This window comes from Helicoverpa armigera, chromosome 2, assembly GCF_030705265.1.
Source record: "Helicoverpa armigera isolate CAAS_96S chromosome 2, ASM3070526v1, whole genome shotgun sequence".
NCBI classification, from domain to species: Eukaryota; Metazoa; Arthropoda; class Insecta; order Lepidoptera; family Noctuidae; genus Helicoverpa; species Helicoverpa armigera.
In genome coordinates this window covers 12,356,303-12,362,108 of record NC_087121.1, presented here as the reverse complement: position 1 = coordinate 12,362,108, position 5,806 = coordinate 12,356,303, and the positions used below count along the sequence as shown (strand labels likewise).

Below are 5,806 nucleotides of genomic sequence, written 5' to 3'. Positions count from 1 at the left end.
GTTGAGGATGACTGATGGTTTTGGCTGTCAGTTTTTCTGGATAGTTTACAGAAGTCTGGTAGCATGCTTGCTAGTTGTTTGATTTTGTTTCGTTGTGAAGATTACCGAATTCTTTGTAAAAGCCGTTGCAAGAGGGGCTGTAGAAAAAGCTGTTAACTTCAGTCAAACATTTCAATGATCCTAGCAATAGGATTATGGCTGAATCTGTGGGTATGACTGGTTTCTGAAGCCTCTGATAAAAGATATGTAATTCTGAAGACACGTCAAGCTGACCTCTCAAAAATAACCACATTCAGATAAAACACAGCCTTTTGTCAACGGTTTATTACATTACAGCACAAGAAAGACTTCACGTTACTACATCAGCAGTAGCAGCCGTGGCAGTTACAACACGGCCCTGTTGGGCAGCAGCAGCAGCCTTGCACGCAGGGCTGGCAGCAGCATCTAGAACAGAGGAAAGGGCAAAGGGAATGAATGAAATGGAAAAGAAAAAGAAAGCAATTGTGCCAACACTCTACCTCACAATACCTATTATATATAATATTTTGTAGGCCTTCATGTTTGCAAACCATGTACCTAGTCATTGGTGTGTAAGGATATTTCTCAGCTATCAAGTCTTAGCGTGTACGCTTCTTCATATCCACGGTCTTGATGTGAGAACAACAGTGTCTCTCAAATCCTCACTGTGTCAAAGTAACAAAGTATAGGTAGCCTCGGTTTTCCACTTACCTCGCCATAGGTGGATCGCAGCCCCCTGGACATCTCGCAAACGTTCCAAGATTGAAGTCCCTGTAGCATCCGTGCTGGTAAGGCATTTTTATCCAAAATATTTCTTCTCTTTAGTATTTTTTACTTTTTGTCTTTTCTATTTTTTGTGTTTTTTTTGGCAATAATTTTTCGTCGCAGCAGATATCAGATTGAAGGATTTTGACAGCTGCCACGTATTTGAAATTTGAAATTCTTTTTTATTTACATGCCTGATATTCTGTACTCTGTACTAAAGAGTTCTTGATAGTTCTTGATTCTGGCTGTTTAAGGTTGAAAAATGACTACTAAGGTAGAATTCCGTGGGTCGCGGCCGACGAATTTCGTAAAGGTAGAATTCCGTGGATAGCGGCTACGACAGCCGCGCGCGGCTTACGACAGTCGTCGGCCGCGCGCGACAATAGTCAACCTATGAAAATGTATGGCACCGTTGCCGAGGTCCGCGACAGTCGCGCGCGGCCGACGAATTTCGTAAAGGTAGAATTCCGTGGGTCGCGGCTGACGCAGCCGCGCGCGGCCTACGACGGTCGTCGGCCGCGCGCGACAATAGTCAACCTATGAAAATGTATGGCGCCGCTGCCGAGGTCCGCGACCGTCGCGCGCGGCCGACGAATTTCGTAAGCCGCGCGCGGCCGTATGCATCTCAACATGGTCTAGCGCTTAATAACATCTATAGAATTTTAGTAAAGCCAGAATTGAATTGTTTTTTATTTAGTCGGCAAAACTTCCTTTTGTTTTCATTACAATACAAATGCTTTTGAATCAGTATTGGGTAGTATCCTTCATCATTTCTACTTTTTAAAAATAGGGTCGATTGGTAATCTATTTTCATAATACAGCCACAGCAATACGTCATCCTCTTCTTCTTCAAGGATATCAATTAGCACTTCGACTAGAGGGAACGGACGAACAAAATCTACTAATTTCAACACAATGTCGCGCGCGGCTTACGAAATTCGTCGGCCGCGCGCGACTGTCGCGGACCTCGGCAACGGTGCCATACATTTTCATAGGTTGACTATTGTCGCGCGCGGCCGACGACTGTCGTAAGCCGCGCGCGGCTGTCGTAGCCGCTATCCACGGAATTCTACCTTTACGAAATTCGTCGGCCGCGCGCGACTGTCGCGAGCCTCGGCAGCGGCGCCATACATTTTTATAGGTTGACTATTGTCGCGCGCGGCCGACGACTGTCGTAAGCCGCGCGCGGCTGCGTAAGCCGCGACCCACGGAATTCTACCTTAAGCCGCGCGCGGCATTGTGTTGAAATTAGTAGATTTTGTTCGTCCGTTCCCTCTAGTCGAAGTGCTAATTGATATCCTTGAAGAAGAAGAGGATGACGTATTGCTGTGGCTGTATTATGAAAATAGATTACCAATCGACCCTATTTTTAAAAAGTAGAAATGATGAAGGATACTACCTAATACTGATTCAAAAGCATTTGTATTGTAATGAAAACAAAAGGAAGTTTTGCCGACTAAATAAAAAACAATTCAATTCTGGTTTTACTAAAATTATATAGATGTTACTAAGCGCTAGACCATGTTGAGATGCATACGGCCGCGCGCGGCTTACGAAATTCGTCGGCCGCGCGCGACTGTCGCGATCCTCGGCAGCGGCGCCATACATTTTCATAGGTTGACTATTGTCGCGCGCGGCCGACGACTGTCGTAAGCCGCGCGCGGCTGTCGTAGCCGCTATCCACGGAATTCTACCTCTACAGGCCATGCAAGACAAGCGTACCTACACTACTATGGGAGATAATCAAGCGATGCACGATAGTGCCTCATTGCGTGCATATATTTGAAGCCACAATAAAATACCACGGGAAACTACTTGTTATACCCATGATATTCAATCTCAACCTGGTTAAAAACTGGCTGCAAAACTTGCTATTTGAAATCTGTTCAAATATCGAACGATTACCTCATCGTCGTCATCAGTCGAGAAGGACTCACCTGTATGACCTACCGCTTTTCCCGGTCACCCAAAATTCGGTTCAAAATTCGATCGTAATTATTTTCTTGGTGAAAATTGTTTGTTTGTAAAGTTTCCCGCCATGCCGGTGTACTATGGTGGATTCTACGGCGGGCCTCACAGCGGCGGCTACTGTCTGTATTCGAACTGCTGTAATCCCTCTATTGGGGGCTGCGGACCTTCCTGTCCACTACCAGGACCCTGCTGTGGACTCTCTTGCTAGGCCGGTACAGAATACTATATTTACTTATAAGCGCTTACTATTGCATTTCAGAACTTAGGCGTAGTGCGTAGCGTGTTTGACTGCCTTTTAGAGCCTAAGCACAGTTATTGAAACGTGGTGTTCACAGAAGGTTTAACTAGAGGGTACCTAATTAAAAATTCACAATTTTCTGCTGACAATCGTTTAATCTTTCCAGCTACCACCAGACTGGCCAACAGACAACTGTGTGTTGAAAGAGAATGTGCACATTGTGGTGTCTTTCTTCATGTTCCTGCTGCTGACCGCTGCAGGCCTACTGGGGTTCATGACGGAGTACAGTGTCAAATCACATGTGGATGTTGTTAAATAAACTTGAGAAAAGCCTATATAAAAGCCCATTTTATTATTTGTTAAACCTATCAGTCTAGGCTACTACACACATGCCGGCGGCTATGCGCTATGCCGCCTATGCTATGAGAGCTATGCTTTGCTAGGAGCGGCTATGCCGCCTATACCTGCGGCACAAAATCTTGGAGGGCGATTATCACACTGCCCCGCATGATGCAGCGTAGTGCGTGGATGTGTTTTCCGTTGCTTGTAAATATGTTTGTATGGAAAACACGCATAGTCCAACACACTGAAAATGCATCCACGCGCGTTCATGCGGGTCACGCACATACATGTGGAGAAACACGCACCCCCGCGCGTAGGTGCGGGGCGAAACGCAAGGTATGGAACACTGAATCCCGCAGTGCCGCGCGTGATTTTGAATGGGCGTAACGTGTATATTTGCTGCGGCGAATATGGAGCCGACAGTGTAGATTCATGCCATGTCATTGACTATGCTTGCTGTCACTGGGTAGCTGTCATGTGGTTAGCTACCACCAAATGTGCAGCTCGCGTGGGACAGTTCGGTAGTTCCAATTAAGGTCAGTCACGTCCCTAAAAAATCTTGACAAAATGCTAGGTACTGGGTGAAGGAGGACCGATCGCTTTATGTTGTCACCTGGTCCAAAGCGAACTTAAGCTCTATCTCGAGTGAGAAGCATATGCTACTTGCTGCCTGATAAATAGGCAGCGCTGACAATGTGAAAACGAAGTAAAAAGGCAAGGATAATATTGTGACCTGAACGTATATTTATACAAAAATCCATACATAAAACACTGTTCATGACTGCGACGGCATTACCGTGACACCTTCGTGCATTTCACAACGCCTACATGGGCTGTAGTCTGCCGGGGGATAGCATTCCACATCCATAGTCATCCGAGCGGCTGACGCACCGTGGAAGAGCCAAATGCAGCAGCGCTGGGGCCTCCCGAGCTCCAGAAGGCCTTTTTCGGCTTCGTGCCCAACGGAGCTGAGCTCTACGCCCGCTCGACGTTCGACTCGCTGCCACCGACCGGCGGCGCGAGGAGCAGCGCTCTGAACGGAGCAGTGGCACGAAGCGCATCGCGCTGCTGCAGGACTCGCACCGTCTCAGCAGCCCGCACGCACGTCTGGACTAGACAGACTAGCGGCAGCTTCAGCAGCAACCACCGTAGCAGCAGCCGTAGCACGGAGAGCAGCATGGCGAACAGCACGAGTAGCAGCAGGGGCTGCAGCAAGGACTGCAGCACGGGCTACAGCACGGGTAGCAAGGCATCTTGAAGCTTTCTGATTACCGAACAAAGTCACCGTCGCAAACAATACTGTGCGCGAAGCGAGATTGTGTAGAGTTTTCACTTTTTTTGGGAGATTTTTTTTAATATTTTTTATACTGTGTGTTGAGAGTTTGAATAATGACTGCTGAGTGACCATATGATATTTTTGACTAATAAGGAAGAGTTCGAGAACATCATGTCTTCCAAGTTCAAAGAATTTAAAAGATCATTTCTTTATTCCGGCCTGCTGTCATATTCAACAACAAAGGTTTTGCTTCAAATTAAATCAAAAAGGTTAGTTAACATATTTAATTATATAACGTAGGTCCTATAAACCTGAGTATACAACATTAAATTACCTACTGACAATGCTAAATAATTAACAAAATGTAGGCAATCAAAATTCTACGTTTTAAACATAGATTTTATAGCGAAAAGAACAAATTCGTGGAACATGGCCGCCATCTACTTTGAAACTGATAACACAAACAGTTCCAATTCTTAGTACAACAATAATTGTTAGCGTTTCATATTAACTGTTGTGTTTCGTGGTAAGTAAAACAACACACGCACGAGCGGTCACCTATTTAGCAATAAAATGTTTATTAATATAACAAACAGTGGACTGTAGGGATGGGTCGAACACAGAAATCGGAAACATTAGCGTTATCGTTACTTCTCCGTCGCTGTCATCGCGAGCATAGCTGGAAAACCGTTGACAGGGTAATTTGGATCAGGCGAATTCAAACGTTTACGCCGAAAATTCACAGACAACGCTCCATTGTGGAACGATCTAAATCGGGCTTTAGTAGATAGTCCGTCAGCCACATACCGTCGGTCGATTTTGCCTTTTAAAGTATGACTCTAGTCACCAAATATAACTAGCCAACATGTATACGAAAAGGCAATAATTACATACAAAGTTCTAAGAAATAATTTGCCTTTATTAAATTAATAATGAATTGTTAATTCACCAGAAATTACAGGAGTCATATTATTTAATATACAGATTGCCTACGGGTTCTTGGTATTTTTGGGAACATTGTCGTAATTCGTGGAAGGCACGAGGGTAGAAAGCGAGTTGAGCCCAGTTCTGTCTACGAGATTAACTTTAGACCTCTGGATTATTCGTCTGACTAGTTTTTAGTGCTGCAGCCTTTGCCTGAAGCTAAACCATGCTTATAATTGCCTAGTTTCGACTTTTACACAGCGGCAAAAGTG

At 45.2% G+C, this 5,806-nt stretch overlaps 1 long non-coding RNA gene across 1 annotated transcript; it reads right to left on the bottom strand.

Annotated features, from left to right (window-relative positions):
• Window positions 1-309: 309 nt before the first annotated feature.
• On the bottom strand, window positions 310-1,101 carry LOC135118031 (uncharacterized). Its single transcript, XR_010277320.1, has 2 exons — window positions 730-1,101; window positions 310-444 (listed from the first exon to the last, which is right to left on the bottom strand). It is a non-coding gene; the product is annotated as an uncharacterized LOC135118031 (long non-coding RNA).
• Between the last annotated feature and the right edge of the window lie 4,705 nt (window positions 1,102-5,806).